The sequence below is a fragment of the Tamandua tetradactyla genome, chromosome X, assembly GCF_023851605.1.
Source record: "Tamandua tetradactyla isolate mTamTet1 chromosome X, mTamTet1.pri, whole genome shotgun sequence".
Taxonomy (NCBI): Eukaryota; Metazoa; Chordata; class Mammalia; order Pilosa; family Myrmecophagidae; genus Tamandua; species Tamandua tetradactyla.
In genome coordinates, this window is record NC_135353.1 from 18,249,175 (window position 1) to 18,274,775 (window position 25,601).

The window sequence follows — 25,601 nt, forward strand, 5'->3', positions numbered from 1 at the left end:
CAATTCTGGTAGAGTATTTTCTCATTGGTAGCTCCAGCTGGACTGAATTCAGGAATCTAGTCTTCCATTAATTATTCTCTGCCGTGCACTTTTTTTCTTTTAAACATGGAAAATTGGGGAATGAACTCATTAGACTTTAAGTACTTTATAGTTTGCTATGATTATGCATGTTTCCAGTGGCATGGTAGTCAAATGGTGGGCAATTGAACTCTTCAGAAAAAAATAAAGCACATTGGAAAAGAAGTTAGAGAGTACAGATTTTGATAATCAATGGCATGCATCACCCTTTTCTCTGCTTTTGTACTGAAAGAGGGTGAATGCAGAGGTAGGAGTGCGGAAGAGTGGCTATACTGCAAGTGAAAAATTATCTTGCAGAAGAATCTATTCAAATATTAATAGACATATACCTGGAATAACAAAAGCAAAAATATACCAGGCCACACCACAGTATTCATTCAGGCTGCTAATAAACACTCTTCTAATACTGCAGAAAGTATGTCTTATGGAGACATTTTCTGACCACAATGATTGTATGTCTTTCCATAACAATTGTCTTTTAAAAACTAACTACCAAGTTTCTATGTCAGTAAGAAAGCAGATGAACTGGGAAAGGAAAGGAAACTTTGTGCATACAGCTTGTTTTCCATGACATGGGAGGTCTGCTTTTGAAAGCCAGCAAAGGGTTCACTTATTAAGAAAACCTAGTTCTTTGAGCCCCTGCTAAGTGTTTTTGGGCTCAGCACTTACTAAGAACTCAGGGTATGGATTCAAACCTCCCTCCCATCCATTCCCCTACCTCCCTGAAAAACAGGAACTCGTACTGTGCTGCACTATACCTTCATCCCTTCAACCTTGCTGCAAGCAGGGCTGAATATTATGTGAAACTAGTCACAAAAGAGAAAAGCTGAAGGCAGGTGCAGGAACAAGACGCTGTATTCCTTGGAGAGGGCCTTAGGTAAGTAGCTACAAGAGTTGTACATGCCAATCAAAGACGTGCAAAAGGGTCAAGCTCCCTTTTGTGCACAAACAAAGACTAATTGCATGTTCATAGCTGTAGAGTCTGTGGGCACTAATTCAAGAGAGGAACTATAAAAACCTTGGACTCCCGCCTCCCAACAGCAGCCAAGGCAAAGCAGCAGGCTCAAGGAGCCCAGTTGCTGTCAACCAGCTGGGCCTCTCCCTGCCTTCTCCACAGCAACCAGGGGCTCCCACGTGGCTGCCATTTCAGAAATGAAAATAAGCCATTTTGTGGAAACTGAAAGGATAGCTGTGTGTACATAACGCCAAGCCAATAAGCAGCAATGGAAAAGGCTCCGAGCCACTTAGTTTCCTTTGAAGCACAATACCCAATACTGTTGGCCTTGCTTTTTCATTGAATCGACCAAATTAGGTGGCTCCTTTGACATCTTACAGACATGACTGGTCAGTGCCGGTTGTCCTTTTCTTATATTCAAAAACAAAGGTCTGTTAAGGTGGTTTGGTTCTGGAAGGAACCATTTTGAATCAAGTTACTATTAAGTCTAAGGGACTGAAGCAGCCAGCTTTTGAATTTATTATTAATAACAGCTTCCACTCATACAGCATGTTCCCATTTCCAAAACACTTTCATTCATTCATTCCCGAAACATTCATCGGTACTCCTGCTATAGGCACGGTTCTGTACTTGACAATGTGGAGAAAATACACACGTTAGCCAAATGAGAACCTTGCTCATTCAGCCAGGCAGACATGATTATGTTCATTCCAAAATCAAAGAAACTCAAAACCGACACAGTGAAGTGACTTGCCCCAGCCATACAGCCTCTTAGTAGCAAAGCCAAGACGATGATATGCAGCCCTCACCCTCCCCTCAGTGCTCTGCCCACTGCACAACACTGTCTTTTTCACAAGCAAGCTTAAGAAGCCCTGCAGTAGAGGGCAGTGAGTGTGGGCAAGGGCAGGGGACTTCAAGCCTGCACCGTTTCTCAGTTCAAAATGAAACAACTCCTGGCAGTATGTGTGTGGGGGGGGGAGACACCTTTTTGCTGAACTCCCATATATAGAGCAGATGAAAGCAGAGTTGCTCTGGCTGAAGTGGAGATGGAGCCACTGTTTTAGTAGAAAAAGCACTGGCCTGGGAATAGGAACACATGGGCTTCGATCCCAGTACTTCCACTGACTAGCTATTGACCCTGCACAAATCACTTCTTCGCTGGGCCTTCTATTCCCCATCAGCAAAAGGAAGGGGGCTAGGCTCACTGAATCTGTGAGTACTGAACTTGGCTGACCATCACGGGCCCTTCCTCAGACCTTACAAATTCTCATTCCCAGGGGAAAAGGCACAGGACTCTAGCGGAATGAGCTCAGCAGAAAATCCTGCTTTGCAGCCAGGATCAGAAGCCCTGCACAACATGACTTGCAGTGACTGGTCTGGCCCATGAAAATCCACACATAAGGGGTAGAAATCAAATGAGATAAGATGTGAAGAAGCTGCCCATTTATTTATTTGTTCATGCATTCCACAAACACTCGGAACCATTCTTGCTCTGATTTCTGTATTGGGCCCGAGGAAGACAAACACGGCTTTGCATATAGTCCCTGCCCTTAAGAAGTGAATAGTCTAGTTGGAGAGACAGGCATGTAAAAAGATTAGTGCAACTTCATAGCTGCACTATTCACAATAGCCAAAAGACAGAAGCAACCCAAGGGTCCATCAGCCGGTGAATAAACAAAATGTGGTATATACACACAGCAGAATATTGTTCAGTTGTAAAAAGGAAGTCCTGATACATGTGATGATTACGGATGAATCTTGACATCAGGTTGAGTGAAATAAGGCAGACACAAAAGGACAGATAGTGCATGATCTCACTGTTACGAAACAACTGGAATAAGCAAATTCATAGAATCAGAAACTAGAATACAGGTTACCAGGGGCCAGGGTGGTGGGTGGGGAATGGGGATTGAATACTTAATTGATGCTAAATTTCTGATTGGGGTAACAAAAAGTTTTCATAATGAATGGTGGTGATGGTAGAACAACGCTGTGAATTTAATTAATGCCACTAAACCATATGCTCGAAAGTAATTAAAATGGAAAATTTTATATTGTATATATGTTACCACAACAAAAAAGAAAAAAAAAGATTAGTGCAACAAAAGTGGTACATGCTTGGAAAAGGATGGGTAGAGTGTTATAGGATCACAGGGGAGAGAACCTGTGGGAACACCTGAGCACAGCTAAGGCATATGGGCTAGTTCATGAAGTAGTGAGGTAGGAAGGGCTGTTCACCACGATAAGACATGACAAAGAGGCTGAACTTTATCCTGTAGGCACTGAGGAACCCCTGGGGTGTTTGAGGCAAGAGAATATGATCAGACTGGTGTTTTGAAAAAATCCCTCCTGTCTGCTGGATAGAGAATGGGTTGGAAGGAGCCAGAGCAAAGGCAGGGAGAACAGCAAAAGGAAAGACGCCAACAGACAGCACGAGAGACAACTGGGGCCCTGACCTGGAGCACTACTGGCTCCCCCTATATACCCAGCACCCAGAACATGCAGCACCTGGAAGTGCTAGTTAAATGAAACAGATACACTGGGCACTTTTCCAAGCTTCTTGCTTAATTCCTTTAACAATCCTACAAGATAGCTGTCATTATTATCATAATATTTATTTTATAGTTGGGGCACCTGAGGCCCAGAAAAGTTAGGAGACTTGTCTGAGTCAGTTGGAAAGGAGTGCAGTAGAAATTTGAGCTCAGGCAATCAAAATCCAAAAGTCCAACTCCTGACCACTTCAACTCTGCTGACTCCCTAACAGGCTCTTGGTAATGTCCGTAGGAGGGAGGGAGGAAGAATGGGTGAGTGTGTAGGTATGTAGGAGGGGAGCAGAAGAGGCAGGATTTATCAACCCATGGATACAGAGGATGACAGAGAGAGAAGTCAAGGATGACAGTCAGGTATATGACTTGGAAAGCTGGCTAGAACAATGGATGAAAACATCAGTACATCTTCTAGGTGAGGCAGAAACCCAGAATAAATGGTATAATGAAGGGCCCCAGAGGATTTGAATAGAGTGGTAGTAAAGGTTTGAAATAAGGCACTACAGAAAAAGGAAGCTGTCAAAGCCTAAGGTGATTGCTGGGCAGCTCCTTAGTCTCATGATTTTGCTCCAGCAGTGCCTAGTAGTCCAGGAATGGAGGCAGGGCATGGCGGGAGATGCTGCCAAAAATACTACAAGACTTACTCCGGTCTGACTCTTCTGAACATGAGCTCAACTAATGCCTATGGTAGACTGGCACATGGGGCAGGCAACAGAGAGGAACCCCATTTCACTTAAAACTCAACCAACAACTTTTTCCCCCTACCAAGGAGTCACTTAGATATTCTGGAATGTTCCACTGTGGTGCTCACCCAAGTGAATATGGTTGCCAGCGGTGGCCAGCATGGGGTGGGGGAGGTTCTATTTTGGAGTCTGGAGGAAAATGCCAGCTTGCTTGGGAAGCTGCTTCCCCACCATCCCCAACCATCAGAATTTAAGGAATCAATGGACAGTGATCTGTAGGGTAGGGCCAGGGTTTGTCACAGAGGGAGCCCAGCCCTCTAGGCCTTGGCTATGGTTCTCCAACTGTGGTGTGCATCAGAATAACCTGGGAGGCTTGTTAAAACACAGATTGCTGGACACCACTCTCAGAGCCAGATGTGGTGGCTCTGGAGTGGGGCCTGAGGATTTACATTTCTAACCAGTTCCCAGATGATACTGATACTGAGGATTCCAGGCCACCCTGTGAGGACTGGGACCCTTTCACACTTGTAACAATTATTGAAACTCTTGAGGAGATTTTGTTTGTGTTGATTCTATCTATATGGCTATATTAGAAATTAAAACTTAGATATTTATTCATCGTTTAAAATAAATAACTATAAACCTATTACATAGCATAAATAACATTTTTATGAAAATCATATTTTTAAACAAAAATGTGAGTGAGGAGAACGGCTTTTACGTTTTTGCAAATCTCCGTAATGCCTGGCTTACCAGAAAACAGCTGGATTCTCTTATTTGCTTCTGTATTCATTATGTGGTTATCATTGATACATAGGAAGAAACTCCAGCCTCCCACAGATAACTGTGCTTGAAAAAGGGAACAGAACATAAAAAGTCTTTTCAGATAATCATGGATATTAATCTTCAGCACTACATAAAAAGTCCATGAGTGATCATTTCTTCAAGGTTAGTGGTAGTGTATAATTTGAAACTGTATCAACAAATTTTACATACTCTGTCATACTAAAATCCATTATCTACCTTTTCATTTGAAAGTCATAAGACATAACATCATACATCAATCATTTCAAAAATATTGATTTCCAAGTTGTGATGATCTTCTAAATATTTGCACTTTTCATTGTACAATATTCAGAAATTTCATATTTATCACCACTAACCTCATCAGAAAAGTCTTTAGATACTGAGAAATTGCCAGGCTTCCAGTGGTGGATTCCAGTTTTCCAAAATTCTAATCTTTGCTTGAAAGTTCAAATTTTATTTGAACCAGCTGTTCTTCTTAAAGTGACAGGCTGACTCTGTTCATTTCCAAGAAAATGTCAGCCAAATACCCAAATCTGAATAACCGTAGTTTGTCTGTCAGTCGTTCTTTTAAGTAAAAAAACAAAAAAAAGTGACCTGTTCAGCATGCAAATCAAACAACTGCACAAGTACTTTTCCTCCAGACAGCCACAGCACTTCAGTGTGCAGAAATGATTTATGCATACAAGTACTTAAGGGTGGAGATTTAATAAAATAAATATTTTTTTTTTACTGCTTCATCAAGGATGTTCTTAAGCAATACTGGCTTTTTTTAAGAATGCAATGATTACTAGTAGTAAGGTTTGTCGTCACTGCTGCCTAAAATCGTACTAAGATGCCAACTGCTTGATCCATCACTACTTTCACATCTTCCATGCAAACAGCAAGACAGAGAAAAGGGCAAATAAGGTCTTAGTAGCGCTGTGACAATCATTTTGGCCTCACAAACTCCCTGAATTGGCTTCAAGCATCCCTAGGGTCCACGGACCTTGCTGGCAGATCTGCTGGGCTAGAGCAGTCTGGATCCTAAGCTTTATTTAATTCCATTAACTGTTGATTCTGTTATTTGTTCAATCTTTCACACACTCACTCACTCACCCAAATACAACAATTAAATACCTGCTGTGTGCCAGACTTCCCACAGCTTACTTACATTTCCTCCTACTACCATCTGCTATCCAGATTAAGTTGAGGGGCTAGTACTAAAGCAGAAACCTACCTCCAAATTTTTAAAAGGGGGGGACAGGATTTAGGTGATCCCCAGGCTGTCATTTCCCAGTGAAGCCTGCTTCATCCAGATTCCAATTCAGTGTCCTGCCATTCTGCACTGGCTCAAAGGTATCACGACACTCACCTAGGAACACTGTATAAGCAACAGTCAGGCATCCCACAAGCACCCACTATATTACGAGCTTGATGACTTATAGGAAGGTGAATGGAGTCAGCCACAACATGGCATTCCACCTTGCCCCACTTCACTTGCAACTACACAATTTGAACCATCACTTATGGCAATTACAGATTTCAGTCACTATGCACTATTGGCAATCGTCTTTTTAAGATGGCTCACAGCAAGTGCTATATGTGTTGTGAAATAAAATACATATGGTCCAGGCAGGCACTCATCTAAGGACAAATCTCACTTTTATCTCACTCTTCTAAGGCAGATTTGGCATAAATGCTTTATGTCCGTTAATAATTAGTGGTTATAATTAAACTGTATCAGAAAATAAAAAGCTGAAGACCAATTTTTCCATTTGGGTGATACAAAGCTTAAAACTTATCACAGCAGAAGCTGCAGCTAAACTTCATTGTAAGAAACAGAATTCCTGAGCCTTCATCTAAAGTCTCGATGATCGGCCTGCTATGCTTGCTTCTATCCTAAAAACTTTATTTTTATTTGTTTGGATTTTCCTCCCCCATCGCCTCCCTCTCAAACTGATGCAGCTGCATCCAGCCCATACCACTAAGTATTACTACATTTATAGGGAATTACATAACTTTCAACAGAGGGTTGGGTTTTTTCTATTACCACAAATGTGCAGGGCATCTTACGTACTGTTAATACTATTACCATTGATACCTAATGCTTTGTTAACACAAAAGGGAAACATTTAAGTACAAATCCAGGAAATGCTATTCTCTGGGGCAACGCACCCTGACCCATTTGTTCTGGAGTGGGACAAATGCTGAAAGTGGCAAGGTATCATCAAAAGTTTATTTACATTCATTGTCTGCTTGTTTCCCACACAAATATATTCTGTGTTTAAAATGTATAAAGCCAGGCCAGGCCTTCTCACGCTGTTTGCAGTAAAATATGGCTTGCCACGTCTCTCTGAGGAACCACTGACAAATAGGCTCTTGTTGTCCAACTTTCGCTCTGCTGAGGATAATGATTCAGTAGTTCAGAAGGTTAATTCCTGGAGATAGTGTTGTTTTTGGCTTGAACAGATGTTGGTAGTGCTTTAATGTGGTTATCAAACTAGGCTGCCCTCCATTCTTTGCTCTCGGGAGCCCGGGGCATTGTTCCACAAGGCATTCCAGCCCCCCGCTATGGAGATCCAGCAGAGCTGAACATACCACAGCATTACTCCTGCCAGCACAGGATCCCTCGGGGTCACCGGGGATACTGACAATATACAGCACCGAAACTTATAATGACAGATTTGATCTTTAAATGATCCGTAAATATTGGTCAATGCATAAATATCTGGAATGCCTTTTGATGCTCTGATTCAATAATCTGTAAAGCTACTCACTTTTTAGGTGTTCAAATCCCTCAAAGGCTTTATGGACTGGCCCCTTGATGACTTACTACATACCTTAATATCTTCTTTGTCATAGCAATCTCCTAAATGTCCAGAATAATTGTGCAATCAGGAGGTCCAAAGCCACTAAATGGAACCAACAATATCAAGCAAGAGCCCAAATACCCAGCAGGTTCAACTTTGCTGGTGCTGTTATGTAATGATGAAATCCACCGTAACCAACTGAGTGATAGAGAGAATTCCCTAGCCTAGGAGAGCTCATTTCCATCAAAGCACAGATTCCAGCTATTCTGGCAAACTGCTGTCACAACACCACCACTGCAACAGTAGCATCCCAATGGCATAATACCATTTCAAAATCACACAGTGGTAGGCAACAGCCTGTGATGTGTCCAAGTGCTACACAAAATAATAAAGAAATACAAGAAGGTCCTACTGTTATGGAACTCAGTCTGGGGAGCTGATTTACATATACAAAACAATTCAAGAGCAACAGGTACCAGACAGAAGATAACTTGGTGTCAAATTGTGTGCAAATACCACAGACTGTCAGGAAGGAGACAATGTGATTCTGGTAGCGGTTAATACTGATATTCAATCCAGCTTTACTGAGGTCTTTACTCTGGGCCAGCCCTGAGTTAGGCACTAAGGTTACAAAGATGAAGAAGACAGAGCCCTGTCCTCAAAGAGTCACAGTCCAGGGGGAGAGAGACCTGTAAACCAATCATTTCAACACATCTGATAAGGGTTAAAATAGAGGACTGAACAAAATGCTAGGGGAGCCCGAAGCAGGAAGCCATGAGCACTAATAAGAAGGAAAGGGGTGTTCAGGAGAAACATCACAGAGAAGTACGGCCCATGTGGGACTTTAAAAGACAAGTTGCAGTTCTTCAGGTAGAGAATGAGGGGAAGGAATGATGGGGTGGGTGGAGGTCAGCCATGTGAAGGATCATGGCCTACGGAGGAAAACAAGAGTCTACAATTGCTGATCATTTATACGACAAGGCAAATGAGGCTCAGGTTAACTCACCTCTCCTAGGTCCCACAGCTGGGAAGTGACAGGCAAGATTCCAGTTCACATCTGATGGACTCATCCATGACTGTCTCAGTCAGCAAACAGCTTCCATAAAGACCTGTGAACAAGCACCGAGTCAATTCAAGGAGTTCATAAAGCCCCTGTGCAGTTTAAATTTGTAATAAATACACTTCGACATAAGATTCTAACAATCTGCAAAAAGCAACAACAAGAAAATCTACTTAAGCTTTAGCACCTTTTTTTAGTTTTGGCATCTTTAATTGAAGGAATGTTAACTTTCAAAATTGGCAACAACAGTTTGGATACATGAAGATATAGCCAAAGTGCTTACTACATGGAAAAGAAAAGAAGGAAAATTGAAACGCATCATTACCAATTTTTTTTTCATTTTTTTAAACATTTTTTATTATGAAATATATAAACAAAAAAGCAATAAATTTCAATATACATTTTTTTTAACATGGGCAGGCACTGGGAATCGAACCCGGGTCCTCTGGCATGGCAGGCAAGCATTCTTGCCTGCTGAGCCACCGTGGCCCGCCCTCAATGTACATTTTAACAAGTAGTTATAGAACACATTTCTAAGTATGGTATGGGTTACAGTTCTACAATTTCAAGTATCTCCTTCTAGCTGCCCTAAGACACTGAAGACTAAAAAGAAATATCAATATGATGATTCAGGAGTCACACTCATTTGTTAAATCCTAGCTTCTCTGTTATAACTCCACCTTCTCATTTGATCCTTCTCCAAGTCTTTAGGGATATTTGGGCAATGACCATTCTAACTTCTTCATGTTGAAAAAGGATGTCAACATTATAATGTAGGGGGATGCAAAAGGTTGATGGTACCTCTTGGAGAGATGGTACCTCTGGGTTTCAGGACTTATCTGTTCTAGGAACCACCTGGAGGTTTTAGGTTTCTGAAATATAAACTTAGTGAGTGAAATCGTCATAGAATCTCAGCAAGAGCCCTAGGTATTCTTTAGGGTTTACAGAAATACTGTTGATCACTACCAATTTTATTTAAACTTTCAGGACTTGAGGAAGCCCCATGTACAAAGACAGGGACCTCAGCAAACAACATGTAGAACAAGCTTCATCCCTTCTCTGGGACTAGGTTTCCGTGCCTGCAATTCAAGGGGGCTATACTTGTTGGAGAGACATAAAAATTCTTACCAAACAGCTGACAAGAAACTGAAAAGAAATATTAAATGAGATAATAACCTTCTACAGGGGTAGTGGAAAGGAAAAGGGCCTCAGTTTCTCAACTTGAAACTGGAGGGACAGGTCAGGATGTTCCTATGGGCTCCACTCTGCTCTGACTCTCTATGCTCCTATAGTTTTCTATAAGGCTTGGTTCTCACAGGGGCACTATAGTCCCCAAGGTACATATTCCCCCAAAACTGGGGGGGGGGTGACATTTTGAATGTCACAGTGACTGCAGGCATCAACGTTGCCATTTAGTCATTGGGGACCAAGAAGTCACACAACAAAGAATTGTCCCACATCACACATGACTTCTACAGGTCTCACCAGACCTCCATGTAGCTGGAAATTGTTTTTATACCTATCAAAACCTTAAAAACCTAATTCTATTTTAAACATGCATGGTTTTAGTATACACTATGTTTTCCAGGAATGCAGATATCATATATATCCAGAAAATACTGCACAGTACATTGTTCAGGTCAGTACTTCACCAAGAGTTGCCCGACATTTCAGTTACCAGCTGTGATAACATTCATTGTATTTTGGTAGCTGAAATAACCTGGGCACCATCAGTCCACATGCAGAGCTGCAACTTCACACAGGTCTACATATAGGGGAAAGCATCTGGCTACTTCATTATGTCTTCTACAATAGTTGGGTGTGAGCCTTTGTGTATGAAAAACATTTTTATTATTATTCTGTTTTTTTCTTTATAAGGGAAGCTGTGGGTTTACAGATCAGGCATAAAATACAGGATTCTCACATACCATCCTATTATTAACACTTTGCATTGGTGTGGAATATTTGTTACAAGTGATATGGCACATTTTACTAACTGTACTATTAACTATAGTCCATGGTGGAAAACATTTTATTACAACTACTTTTCCATTTGTTTCCCCTTTATAGTACAGCTAAAGCATTTTGTTTCCTTATGTTTAATTATGGGTGTACATATATTATAGCAATGACACTCAAAATTTGCTGTGCATATGGACCACCTGGGGATCTTGTTAAAAGACAGATTCTGATTCAGTAGGGCTTGTGAATGGGGCTCAAGGTGCTGCATTTCTAACAAGCTCCCAGATAGTGCCCATGATGCTTAATTTCATTTCAGGATAGTAAAGAGGCCATAACATAATAGGTATTTGATCCAAGGGGTGTGTGATCGAATGTGCTTGAGGATCACTGCATTAGAGAGAAGCCCAGAGCTCTGGAAACACTTGGGGAAATGGTATCATTTCTTACTCGTATGAAATAATGTCCATTTCTTGAGCACATAACAATGTGTAAGAGGTCCAGTGCAAAATGTTTTTGATGTATGATCGCATGTGATCCTCACAGTAAACCTGTGAGGCAGGAAACATTATTGTCTCTAGTTTTTAGATAAAGAAATCGAGACACACCATGTAAGATGTCATAGCCAATAAAAGGCAGACTTAAATCTGTCTGATGTCAGAGCCCTTGCAGGAACCTCAGGAAAAGATTCTTTGTAATCCAGCACAAGAATTCAGGTCCCTATGCTCTGTCCAACTGCAAAATCCCCAAGACACTCAATTGCCCAACGAAGGGACATTCTGGTACAGTCACCAAGTAGGAATTCTCAAACATCCTACCCTCCCTACCTGCTGGGTGCCAGGTGGGCCTGGGGCCAGGTAGCCATGCTCGGCCTCTGGGCCTGCCACCCCCTTTCACCATGGGCAGGAAGGCTGCTCAGTGCACCTTGGGTATGAGTCTCCTTTTCCAGTTCCCTTGCTCCCTTATCCATAATGTAGGAAGGAACTATTTCAGAAGAGGAAATGGAGACCTAGAGAGCTTATGCAACTTGCCTGGCTCAGAAATGGTAAGCAGGGACTGAAGGAGATACCTACCTCCAGGGAACATGCTAACCATTGCTACACTAAAACTACCCACCCTTCAGTTTGGGACTGAGACAAAAGCAGGGGCCTTGCTTTTAAACAAAAATTCCCTTTTCAAAGCCCAAGCTTGGCAGAGTTTCTTCGTTGGTGTTGGCATGGTCAGGTTAATGTGTCAATGTTGGAGAAATCATAAAATATTGCTGACATGGCTGCCGTGGCTGATGCAAGGCAACACAAAATGACTGACCCGAAATCTGCCCTCCGCCTTAGCAACAACGGTGACCAATCCCAGAAATCTGCCCTCCGCCCTAGCAACAACGGTGACCAATCCCGGAAATCTGCCCTCCAGCCTAGCAACAACAACCCCAGCCCGACATGTATCCCTGCATGCTTCCCAGCCTATATAAGCCTGTGCACTTCCTGAATAAAGCAGACACCTTCCATTTTCCCCTGAGGGTTGTCTCCTGAGTCACGTGCTGTGTGCTCTGTGTCTGTGTGACTGATTCAGTACAGCCACTTACCCCCAGCCATCAGCCAACCAGCCATCAGCTACCCCACATGTCAACTTGGCCAAGTGGTGGTACCTGTTTGTCTGGTTGGGCAAGTGCTGGCCTGTCTGTTGCAATGAGGACATTTCATAGAATTAAATCATGATCACATCAGCTGCATCCACAGCTGATTCCATTTGTAATCAGCCAAGGGGAGTGTCTTCTGCAAGGAGTGATGCTTAATATAATCACTGGAAGCCTTTTAAGGAGGATTCAGAAGAGACAGGTTCTCTTTCTGCTTTGGCTGGCGAGCCTCTCCTGTGCTGTTTGTACAGACCCTCCATTGGAATCGTCAGCTTCACAGCCTGCCCTGCAGATTTTGGACTCTGTGTTCCCTCGGTCACATGAGACACTTTTATAAATTCTATATTTGCAAGTGTTCCCTGTTGATTCTGTTTCTCTAGAGAACCCTAACTAATACAGGTGTCTTTCCAAATGCGTTGGGAGAGACTTTTGCAAACTGTCTACCTGATGTCCAATCAACCACTTATGGTGTTAAAAAAAAAGTTAAATCAAACTGTGATTTCATTTCTATAAGAGCAAACAAATGGTTCAGTTGTTGGTTGGTTGGTTTTATTTCTATGGAATTAGCTTATGAAATGTGATACTGTTTTAAGAAAGTTACAGCTCATGATTCTGTACCAGAGCTTCAAAATCAAATAAGGCATAAAGGAAAAGAGATTTTGCAAACAGTGCTTTCTGAGTTTAGTGGAAATGAGCCATGTCTCAACCTGAGAGTGGCTGGGAAATAGAGTGTTTGGGAGTCACCACTGCACAGACCCATTGTGCCCCAGAAGTGTAAATCACATAGAACACCTGGAAATGGTGCCCTTGGAAGTGGGCCATGCAATAGCCTTCAACCAGTTTCAAAAAGCCTTGCTCGGGATCAGGGGCAGATTCAGGCTTTGTGGAGTCTAGAGCTGATCCAATTGAGGGTGGGCCTCTTATAATGAATGAAACTTTATGAATACAGAATTAGGCACAGGCATAGGTTTAACAAATGATGTACTAGAATGCTCAAAGTGTATATTTCTGAAAGCCCCAAACTGGAATCAATTCAAATGGATAAAGTATAATATACTCACACAGTGTAATAATAGGCAGCATTAAAAACTAACTCAAGTATATATCACAATAAGGATGAACCACAGCAATAAAAAATAAATTACTAAGGGTGGGCCATGGTGGCTCAGCAGGCAGAGCTTTCACCTGCCATGCTGGAGACCTGGGTTCAATTCCCGGTATCTGCCCATGCAAAAAAACAAAAAAATAATTACCAATACATATAACAATAAGGATGAACCTCACAGATAGGACTTTGAGTAAAAGAAACCAAGCACAAAAGAGGACAAGCTGTACGATTTCATTTCTACAACTTAAAAACATAACCAAACCAAATCTATGCTCTTAGAATCCAGCCCAATGATTACCTTTGGGGGTTAGCAACTGGAAGGGAGCACTTGGGGGGTTCTGGGGTGTGGGTCATTTTCTGATTGTTTTATCAGAGTGCTGGTTACCACCTGCAAAAAAAAAAAAAAAGTGTTAAACTGGGGCTGAATAGCGTAGCTAGAGATTAGTCCTGCTCCATGGAAAAGTTAGAGAAGGGACAGGAGGGTGACTGAGGCAGCAACTCGGAACTGCAGCTAACCTGGGAGAGCCTTCTGCAGCACATGAGGTAGCCCTGGTTGCAGATGCTGAGGAACTGAGAGGCAAAATGCTGGAGCCTGACACAGAGGCATGAGGCCATAGAGCCAGCTGGAGTGCATGGACAGGAACACGGGACTAGGAAGTAAGCCAGGCCACATTCCTTGGGCGCGCTACTCTCACCAGTGCACCTCCATGACCAGTGACTCACCCCACACCCCACGCACCTGAATCCCATCACCCGCTCCCATTCCCCATGCTCCAGGTGCCCCACCCCACCAGACTCCAGTGCATGTACCTGCCCCACAACCCCACCCCAAGTGCAACCCAAGGCATCTCTCCTGTATCCCTCCCGAGGACTAACTCCCTATCCTTTTTTACTGCAGGCTGTTGTCAGCGCATAAATGTTGCAGGCACTAACCTCCACACATAGGCTACCCCGCCCCCCTCCATCCATAGTGTTGCACAGCCTCGCCCCACCCTCCCTTAGCTCCACACATCCGTTTACAGCACTCCCAGGCCCACGCATGCATGTGGGCCCACAATGACATCATTCAGTTCTGGGAACTACGCACGTGCACAGCCCAAAGCATCACTTCCCAGCTCTGAGATAGTGCAGACTTGTGCAGCCGGGTCACATCTGCCCCCAATCCACAAAGGCATAATGCTGACTTGCTGCCACAGCTCTACACATGTGCACAAAGGGCCCTGTGCCTTAGACCAGCGCACACCAGGGTTACGCCCCCCAAGACTGGTGCACCTGCACAGCTACATCCTCCCTGGTCTCTGGGTGCCCATGTTCACAAGCATCAGCATAACATCCCCAACCTGCGCCTATACCTGACCTGAAACAAATCACTGTACTGACTGCTCCATCCCGTGCCCTGCTCCCTGCTATACAACCATCCTGCAAACACAAGGCCTTAGACTACTGAAAGAAATCAACTCCCAAAGTAAATTAATTAAGATATCTACATGCCACAAAGACAGCAGAAGATCACTAAGCATATCACAATGCAGACAGATATAGCCCTGCTTAATGACTAAATTAAAACACCAGAGGAGACACAAACATCGGAACAACTAATCAAAGATGTTCATTCAACTCTACTTAATAAAATAAGTGGGACAGCAAATGACATAAAGGAGACCAAGAAGACAGGAGAAGGCATAAAGAGGAATTTGAAAGAACAAATGGAAAAATAGCAGATCTCACAGAGATTAAAGATTCTGTTGATGAAATAAAAAACATACTAGAGGCACACAACCCCAGATTTGAAGAGAAAGAAGAAAGAATAAGTGATATAGAGGACAGGCTAATTGACTTCAAAGACTCAAACCAGCAAATGGCAAAAAAGATGGAAAAACTGAATGGGAACTCAGGGAAATGACAGATGAAACAGAACAACACAAATAAGAGAATCACTGGTGTCCAGAAGGAGAAGAGAGGAGTAAAGGGCTAGGAAGAGCACTTTGAGGATATAATGGGGGTAAACCTCCCAACTCTAATAAAAGACATAAATATACAAGTCAAAGAAGCCCAAATAACTCCAAACATAATAAATCCAAATAGGCCTTCCCCAAGGCACATACTAATCAGCCTGTCAAATGTTGAAGAGAAGTAGAAAAACCTGAAAGCGGCAAGAGAAAAACAATCTACTACATACAAGGGAAACCAAATAAGACTGAGTTCAGACTACTCAACTAGCAACCTGGAGGTGAGAAGGCAGTGGTATGATATATTCAAGATCCTGAAAGAGAGAGACTTCCAGTCAAGAATTCTGTACCCAGCCAAAATGTCCTTCAAAACTGAGGGAGAGATTAAAGTTTTCACAGACAAAGAAGTCCTGAAAGAATCTGTCAACATGAGACCAGCCCTACAAGAAATACTAAAAGGAGTTCTGCTGGCTGAAAAAAAAAGACATCAGAGGGAGGTCTAGAAGAGGGCACAGAATTGAAGAGTACCACTAAGGGTAATTTAAAGAATACAAAGACAAAGAGGGAAAAGAATATATAGATCTGACAAATAAAATTAAAATGATAAGATGGTGGAATCAAGAAACACATTTTCACTAATAACTTTAAATGTTAATGGACTAAACTTTTGAATTAAAAGATACAGATTGGCAAAATGGATTAAGAAACATAATCTAGCTACATGCCACATAAAAGAGACTCATCTTAGACACAAGGATACAAATAGACTGAAAGTGAAAAAAAAGATTTTCCATGCAAGTTGTAACCAAAAGAAAGCAGGAGTAGCTATACTAATATCAGACAAAATAGACTTTAAATGTGAGGTCATCATAAGAAGCAAAGAAGAACACTATCTACTAAATAAAGGGTCAATTCACCAAGAAGATACAACAATCATAAATTTTTTGCTCCCAATCAAGGGGCTTCAAAGTACATGAGACAGACTTGGCAAGTGAGAAGGAGCAGGAGATGTTTCAACAATAATAGTAGGAGACTTCAATACACTACTCCCCTCTATAGATAGAACAATCAGACAGAAGATCAACAAGGAAATAGAGAAGCTAAATAACTTGATAAATGAATTAGACCTAACAGACACACATAGGTCATTGCACTCCAAAGCACAAGGATATATGTTCTTCTCTAGTGCTCATGGAACATTCTCCAGGATAGATCATGTGCTGGAGCACAAAACAGGTCTTTATAAGTTTTAAAACATTGAAATTATTCAAAGCACTTCTTTGATCACAGTGGGATGGAAGCTGGATCTCAATAACCACCAAAGAATGACAACACGCACAAATATATGGAACTTAAATAACACACTCTTAAACAACCAGTGGGTCAAAGAAAAATTGCTAGAGAAATCAGTAGCTATCTGGAGACGAATGAAAATGAGAATACAACTTATCAGAACTTATGGGATGTGGCAAAGGTTGTGCTGAGAGGGAAATTTAATGCCCTGATACCTATATTAAAAACAAGAAAGAGCAAAAATCGTGGACTTAACAGCAAACCTGGAGGAACTTGAGAAAGAACAGCAAACTAATCCAGGAAGAAGAGAAATAACAAAGATTAAAGCAGAGATAAATGGGAGAACAAAAGAGCAATACAAAGAATCAATAAAACCAAAAGTTGGTTCTTTGAGAAAATCAATAAAATTGATGGGCCATTAGCAAGACAGAAAAAGAAAAAAAAGAGAGGATGCAAATAAACAAAATCAGAAATAAGGAGGGGTGCATTACCACAGACTCTGAAGAAATAAATCATAAGAGGATAATACAAATAACTATATGCCAACAAACTAGATAACTTAGATGAAATGGACAAATTCCTGGAGACATACAAACAAGCTACACTCACTCAGGAAGAAATAGAAGATCTCAACAAACCAATCACAAGTAAAGAGATTCAATCAGTCATCAAAAATTTTCCTGCAAAGAAAAGCCCAGGGCAAGATGGCTACACAGGGGAATTTTATCAAACCGGGAATGCAAGGATGGTTCAACCAAGAAAAACAATCAACATAATACAGCACATTAACAAATTGAAAGGGTAAAATCAAATGATCATCTCAACTGATGCTGAAAAAGCATTCAAAAAAATTCATTATCCTTTTCTGATAAAGACACTCCAAAATATAGCAATCAAAGGTAACTACCTCAATATGATAAAGGGAATATACGAAAAACCGATAGCCAGCATCACACTCAATGGAGACAGACTGAAAGCTTTCCCCCTATGATCAGGTACAAGACAAGGACACCCACTGTCACCACCATTATTCAACATTGTGCTAGAAGTTCTAGCAAGAGCAATCAGCAGGCCTAAGAAAGAAAAGACATCCAAATTGGAAAGGAAGAACTAAAACTCTCATTATATGCAGATGATATGATACTATACTTGGAAGATCCTGAGAAATCTACAGCAAAGATCCTTGAGCTAATAAACAATTTCAGCAAGGAGGTGGGACATAAAATTAATATGCAAAAATCAATCACATTTCATACAAGAAATGACCTAGCTGAGGAGTCAGTTAAGGAAAAAATTTCATTCAAAACAGCAACTAAAAAAAATCAAGTACTTAGGAATGAACTTAACTAGGGATGTAAAGAACTTGTACATGGAAAACTTCATAACATTTCTAACAGAAATCAAAGGAGATCTAAACAGGTAGAAAGATATTCCTGCTCATGGATAGGAAGGCTAAATATAGTTAAAATGTTAACTCTCCTCAAATTGATCTACAGATTCAACACAGTACCAATCAATATTCTAACAACCTGTTTTGAAGATCTGGAAAAGCTAACTGCCGAATTCATCTGGAAGGGAAAGAGACCCCAAATAGCTAAAAGCATCCTAAAAAAGAAGAAAGAAGTGGGAGGATTAACATTCCCTGACTTTAAAAGCTATTATAAAGTGGTCAAAACAGCATGGTACTGGCAAAAAGACAGAAGCACCGACCAATGGAATCAAATCGAGAGTGCAGAAATAGACCACCAAATCTATGGTCAACTAATTTTTGACAAGGCCCTCAAATCCTCTAGGAAAAAATAGTCTTTTCAATAAATGGGTAAGGGAGAACTGGGTATCAATAACCAGATGAATGAAAGAGGACCCTAAACTTACATTCTATACAAAAATTAACTCAAATTGGTTCAAACACCTAAATATAAGAACCAATACCATAAAGCTCCTAGAAGAAAACGTAGGGAAACATCTTCAAGACCTAGGAATAGGAGGTAGCTTCCTAAACTTTACACCCCAAAGCACAAGCAACAAAAAATAGATAAATGGGAACTCCTCAAAATCAAATGCTTCTGCACTTCCAAAGACTTTGTCAAAAAGGTGAAGAGGCAGCCAATTCAAGGGGAGAAAATATTTGGAAATCACATATCAGACAAAGGTTTGATTTCCTGTATATACAAAGAAATCATACAACTCAACAACAAAAGAACAAACAATCCAATTATAAACTGGGCTAAAGATTTGAATAGGCATTTTTCTGGGTGGCTCAAAAGCACATGAAGAGATGTTCATTTTCATTGTCTATAAGGGAAATGCAGATCAAGACTACAATGAGATACCACCTCAAACCTATAAGAATGGCTGCTATTAAACAAACAGGAAACTATAAATGTTGGAGAGGATGTGGAGACACTAGGACACATATGCACTGCTGGTGGGAATGTATAATGTTGCAGCCACTATGGAAGACTGTTTGGCGGTTTCTTAAGAAACTAAATATTGAGTTGCCCTATGAGCTAGCAATATCGCTACTTGGTATATACCCAGAAAAGATGAAAGCAACGACACAGACAGACATTTGCAAACCAATGTTCATAGCAGCATTATTCACAATTGCCAAAAGACGGAAACAAACCAAATGCCCATCAACAGATGAGTGGAAGAAAATATGGTATATACATACGATGGAGTATTATGCAGCAGTAAGACAAATGATGTCCTGAAGCACATGACAAGATGGATGAACCTTGAGGACATAATGCTCAGTGAAGTTAGCCAGACACAAAAAGGTAGGTTCTGTATGATTCTACTTTATGACCAGCATAAAGATATAATCAGAGGCTTATAACACAGAATATAGGGGACTCAGACATACATAGAAGTTAGAGATGGGTGAACCGTTAGCTAAGGAGGTTGAACTCCAATGTAATGGGAATAGACAGGAGTGAAGGTGGTTTGCCAGTGGGTCTGTAAGTAATATTACCATACTGAAGATGAACAAGATTGGAAGGCGTTGTATAGATCCACGTGTCCCACTGGTTAACAGTAGAAATATTAATTAGTTCTCACAAGAATTATTTCAAAGATATGATTGTTGCACAAAGAGTGTTTATGTCCAAGGCACAGGGGGAAAAGTGCTATTGCATACTATGAGCTATGTTCAAAAGGAAACCATCAGCACTACCACAGTAACAACAGAGGTAAATAATGGGGGGAGAGACAAGTTTTAAGAGGAGGTTTAGATTTCCTGTTTGGTGAGGGTGTGTTTATTGGTTTTCTTTCTCGTGGGAACAATGAAATTATTTAAAATTGAGAATGTTCATGGACGGTGGACTTTGGGCCCTCTACATGATGCCCCATGAATGCCTGTGGCTGAAGGATGCACTAACGGAGAAATAGATTGGCGAGTGATGGTGCATACTTATGAACAAAGGTTGTGTTGCTACAAAAAGGAACAAAGTCATGAGGTATGAAACGAAGTGAATGACATGTGGGATATTTGGTGAGACAAAATAAGCCACAAACAAAACAAGAACAATATGGTCACCTTTAGAAAATGCTTATAAGAAAACGGGCCTAGATTGTAAGCTTTTAGAGCAGACACATTAAGTCCAGAGTGGTGATTATTATTTCTGCATTTTGAGAGTCTGTTTTATATATATAACCTGATATTTAGAGAGAAAAACTGAACAGGTTGGGGTTAAAGTAATTCCGAACACAGGGGTAAGGAAGACAGTGTCTATATTTTAGAACCACACATACTCTGAGACCAATGGAAGAAAGTTTTATTTGGCCTGGAACTGAAATTCTCTTGTAGTTCATAATTCAACCTATCTGTATATCTCATTTGAACAACTGAAACACAGGGAGCACAGAATAAGAAAGAGGTCCTTCAATCCTGTATAGATTATTGTAATACCTGGATACATCCTAGAATATATTATGCAGATAATCAAAAAGTATTGGCAAAGTCCCCTGAGGGAGGGGAGAGAAATATGGAACTATTAAACCTTACCATCAGGGAATCCCCTGATACTGTGTCAAACTTTAGGGACACCTGAATCAATAGGCCATGCCCTCGATCAGGAGGCTTACTCCCGTGAAGCTTATGCAGGTAGCAGAGTAGCTTACACTATCTATAGGTATGCCTAAGAGTTACTTCTGGAAGACCTCTTTTGTTGCTCAGATGTGGCCTCAGTCTCTCTAAGCCCAACTCTGCAAGTGAAATCATTGCCCTCCCCTCTACGTGAGACATGACATCCAGGGATGAAAGTCTCCCTGGCGATGTGGGAGATGACCTCCAGGGATGAATCCAGACCTGGCACCGTGGGATCAACAATTCCATCCTGACCCAAAAAGGGGGAAAGAATTGTAATTAATAAAGTATCAGTGGTAGAGAGAGTTCAAATAGAGCCTAGAGGCTACTCTGGAGCTTGCTCTTGCACAAGCTTCACATAGAACTTGCTACCTATCATAACCTGCCAACCCCCAACCGGGACCATTCCAGCCAATCCTAAAGAACACACAGGGCAAAATATAAGATTCAACAAGGGTTCCAGGCACTAGAGAAACATTCCAGAAACCTACAACCTCCAGATGGATCCGTAGCCCAAATAAGTCCTGAAACCTAGCCCAGCTTCTCCAGAGTATCAGAGAGTTCCATCTTCTTACCCCATGTTAGTGACAGAGCCTTTCAATATAAAAAATTCAGAATGGCCATAGCCCCAACACCCCTAAAGAGGGTGATAGTTCAAAGGTGATAGTGGAGTTATACAGAGAAGACAGGACTTAACAAATGAAGATGAATGCTGAATTATTAAACTGATGACTCTTTTAGTCTCCAATATTTTAGAGCAGCTAGAAGTAAAAACCCGAAATTGTGAAATTGTAACCCATGTCAAACTCTGAAATATGTTCTACAATTAATTGTGGTGCTGTGCTTGGAAATTTATAGCTTTTTCGAATATATGTTATTTTGCACAAAAAAAAGTCGATTGTGATGATAAAATAATATTTAAGCCCTCTAGCCTCCTATATTCTGGAGCAGCTAGAAAGAAAACTACGAGAGGAGCATATGGTAGTCCATGACAAACTGTGGGATCTTTCCTGTATTTGTCATGGGATCTTTCCTGTAACTACTTGTTGAAGAGTGCTTTGAAAACTATTACTTTTTTATTTCCTTGCTTTGTATGTGTTATACTATACAATAAAGAAAGTAAAAAAAAAATGCATTAAACTGTACCCTTATGATGTGTGCACTTTCCTGTATGTACATTATAATTCAATTTTTTAAATGCTTTTTTAATAGGTAGAGGGCCTTGGAGGGGGCCTGTGTTCTAACCTACCACAGCCCTGGGACACTAAGACAGAAACAGTTGTCCCCTTCAGTGTCAGTGTCTACAACATTCCCAGGAACAGAATTTGGGAGAGGTCTTTGGGGAATGCCACCTCTGTCTTAGCTACCTGCCACCTAAGACCTCTTGCTGGGACATCTTACTTAGGCCTGTCCCTCCCAGAAAGTTCCCTTCATTCAGGGTTTTCTGAGCACTGTCCTCAACCTTTTTCCCATCTCCCTAATTCCCATGCTTATCTGTCCCATGGCCTGTCCCCTCCAGACTCAGATTTCTGTTCCCAGGGATCTCTGAAGACATGGCCATTAAGTAACAGGTGGAGCTAATGGAAATTCGGGACTGCTGGCTGGCTGATGAGGGAGTTGTGAGAGCAGCCTCCACCACCAACCACCACCACAAAACCAATTAGAAAAAAATTAAGAATTTTTAAAAACTAACACTAACAGCTTCCTATATGTCAGGCATTGTTCTAAGTAGTTTATCAGTATTAACTCAAGACTCAGAATAACCTATAAGGTGGGTGCTATCATTTTATGAAACTCAGAGATGAAATGATTTGCTCAAAGTGGCACAGTTAAAAAGTGGAAGAGCTGGGATTTGAACTAGGTCTAAGTAGACTCTGAAACCTATGCTCAACCACCAAACTATGCTTCTAACAAGCCCTAAAGGCCCTACTTCTAACCCCAACTTACATTTCCAGCCCACTTTCCCAATGCATTTCTAGAACATCAGTAGTTTGCTCCCAACAGAGCAAGAGCCTCCAGGCTGCTCTTTCCCCGTCACATCAACTCAGTAAACAAACTGAACACACAGGCAGGGGATCCCCTCACAGTTCAAAACTAAAATAGTTCACAAATATAACAAAAGTATTCCCAAGCATGTTAGTGCCACCAGCGCCTCAGTGATCCTGTGAATACATACATGTGTACACTCTCAGGTGTGTGCACATGTGTGGGTAAGGTCACGTGTATATGCAAGACCACATCTGTTTGAGCACCTGTATCTGTGCGCCCATGTGCACGTATGTGCTGGTAAATGTGCAGATAGCACTGTGGTGTGTGTATCTATGCATATGGGTATATAGGTGCATATGCGTAGCTATGTATATTGTGTTTCCATGTTCGTGTGTCTGTGTGTACATCTGTATAAACACGTGTGTCTGAGTGTTGGTGTGCTTCTAAGTGTGAATATGCATGTTCTCTGCATGGCTCTCTTGTATGAAGCCGTGTTTGTGTGCCAGTGTATGTCTGTGTGTCTACATGGCTTTGTACCTGTACATTTGCATAAATGCAAGTGGGCAGTTTGTGTGTTTCTATGTGTGGGTGGGTGCATGTCTGTATGTGTGGCTTGAGTTCATGGGTACCTGCATACATGTTTACACAGATATGTATTTAATTGTTTATCTGTGTTCTTGTGCACGCGTGTGAGTCTGCTTGCTTGATGTAGCTGTGTGGGTCTGTCACACATAAATATATGCGTGTTGTGCATCTATACACGAATCTGTATGTTTATGTGCATAATATTCTTGTGAATTTTTTGATGATTGCATGTACATATAAAAATATCCAGCTAATTCTTATGTTAAACTATCAAAGCTTTGCTGGAAAACTGTTTCCCCTTCAATATATGATGGTACAGCAAAGCTGTTAAATAAAAATGTAGCATCTCAGGGGAGCATTTTAAATTGCAGAAGTAAAAAGTTATAGCATATATAATTCTGATGAGTTTAATTTTATTTTTTACAGGGAAGATTTTTCCCCCTAAAACTACTTCTGGGATGACAAACTGTTTCCATTCTTAAAACCTGCAGTTGTAAAAAAAATACAAAATTAAAAACCCAGCTACCTAAAACTCTCCAGCTCGGAATTTCATTCCATCAGTTCTGTTCTGCCCCAAATCACACCTGCTCATCTCTTGAAGATCTTCCCTCCTGGATTTCAATATGCAACTAGATAATCTTCCAAAATGCCCTGGCCTCTCGGTTCCTTAAACGCCTCCCCTCCAATCATCCGGCCCTGGCCCCCACCTCAGTAGCTCATTCCAACAGTCACACCCTAACACGGTGATTATCTGTTGCTGCACAACAAACTACCCCAAAACTCAGCAGCCTAAAACAACTCCGACTTTTCGTTACTTACGATCCTGTAGACTGGCTGGGTGGTTCCTCTGCTGGGCTCTCACCTGAGCTCAATGACGCTGCTGCACGAAGCAGGATGCGTTGGCTGGAGGCCGAGCTCAGCTGGCCGCTCTCTAGGTGTGGTCTTTCATCCTCAAAGAAGCTTTATGTGTTTTGCTTGTTAGTTTTTTTTTAACCAGGTGGTGGAAGCCAATCGATAGCATAAGGAGGGAAACGGCCCGACGTCTTGAAGTTGAGGCGCTGAAATTATACATCACTTCCTCCTCTTTCTATTGGTCAACTCAAGTCACGGGGTCAGCCTTGCTCCTACTGGCCAGGGAAACAGACCCCACCCCTTGATGGGAGAAACTGCAGGGAGTTTATCGCCGTTTTTAATCTAGTACACCAAGGCCTTTCCGGGAACAATAACTGCAAACCTTCCATAATCTCAATTTATAAACCCCCTCTCTGAGGGCCACCTCCAATATTGTCAACTCACTTCCTCTTATTCTGCAAATCCAGGCATCTTTCAGCCTTGCTGGGACCTCTATTTCGTGGATCCTACCGCCTTTTCACTACTTCTCTAATGGTCTCACTTTTCTCCTGGCCCAGCTTAAATTATTTGGGCAATCATTGGCATCCCTTGTGGCACTTACCTAAATAACAATCCACCTCCCACCTACCAGCCCTTGCACTTGAGCATCTTGAGTGGTGCTGCGGAAAAGAACACGCGATGATTCCAACTGGATTCCCTCTAAATTCGTAACTGTCAGCCTCAGGTGGGACGTTGATACTGCCCCAGAATCATAGTACCCTAGTCCATTTATTCCGACACTGCCCTTGAAGAACATTTCATGCTTGCTTCTCTCTCTTCAAATCTCTAACAGCCGCCCCACACTCAGCTGACCACTTTGCTTCCTGTTTGGCTGAGAATGTTTCCGCATCTTTGCCCACAAAGAAGATTTTTCCCTCGGATTACTAGGGATGACAGGGCTAGGCTCCTAGCTAAAACAACCTCCCCACCTGTGCATACTAATCCCATTCCCTCTCACCTACTCCAGGACTTGCCTCCAGCAATTCTTCCCTTTCCCTTCTGCCTCATCAAGCTCCCCTCTCTACTGGATCCTGCAGTTCTGGATCATTCCAGTCACATGTATACCAGAATTTCTCTCAACTTAAAAAAAAAAAAATCTCTCCACCTCCCTTCTCCATCAGCTCTTGCTCCAATTCTTCACTCTCCTTAATAGCAAAACTCAAGCCTTCTGCACTGCTATTTGCAA

At 41.6% G+C, this 25,601-nt stretch overlaps 1 long non-coding RNA gene across 1 annotated transcript in view; it reads right to left on the reverse strand.

Moving 5' to 3' along the window:
• LOC143671467 (uncharacterized) overlaps positions 1-25,601 on the reverse strand; it is a 91,917-nt gene that overhangs the window by 40,797 nt on the left and 25,519 nt on the right. The window contains exons 2-3 of the long non-coding RNA XR_013169571.1: positions 13,917-14,006; positions 8,865-8,967 (exon numbers count right to left, since the gene is read on the reverse strand). This is a non-coding gene — a long non-coding RNA (uncharacterized LOC143671467). The remainder of the gene's footprint in view (positions 1-8,864; positions 8,968-13,916; positions 14,007-25,601) is intronic.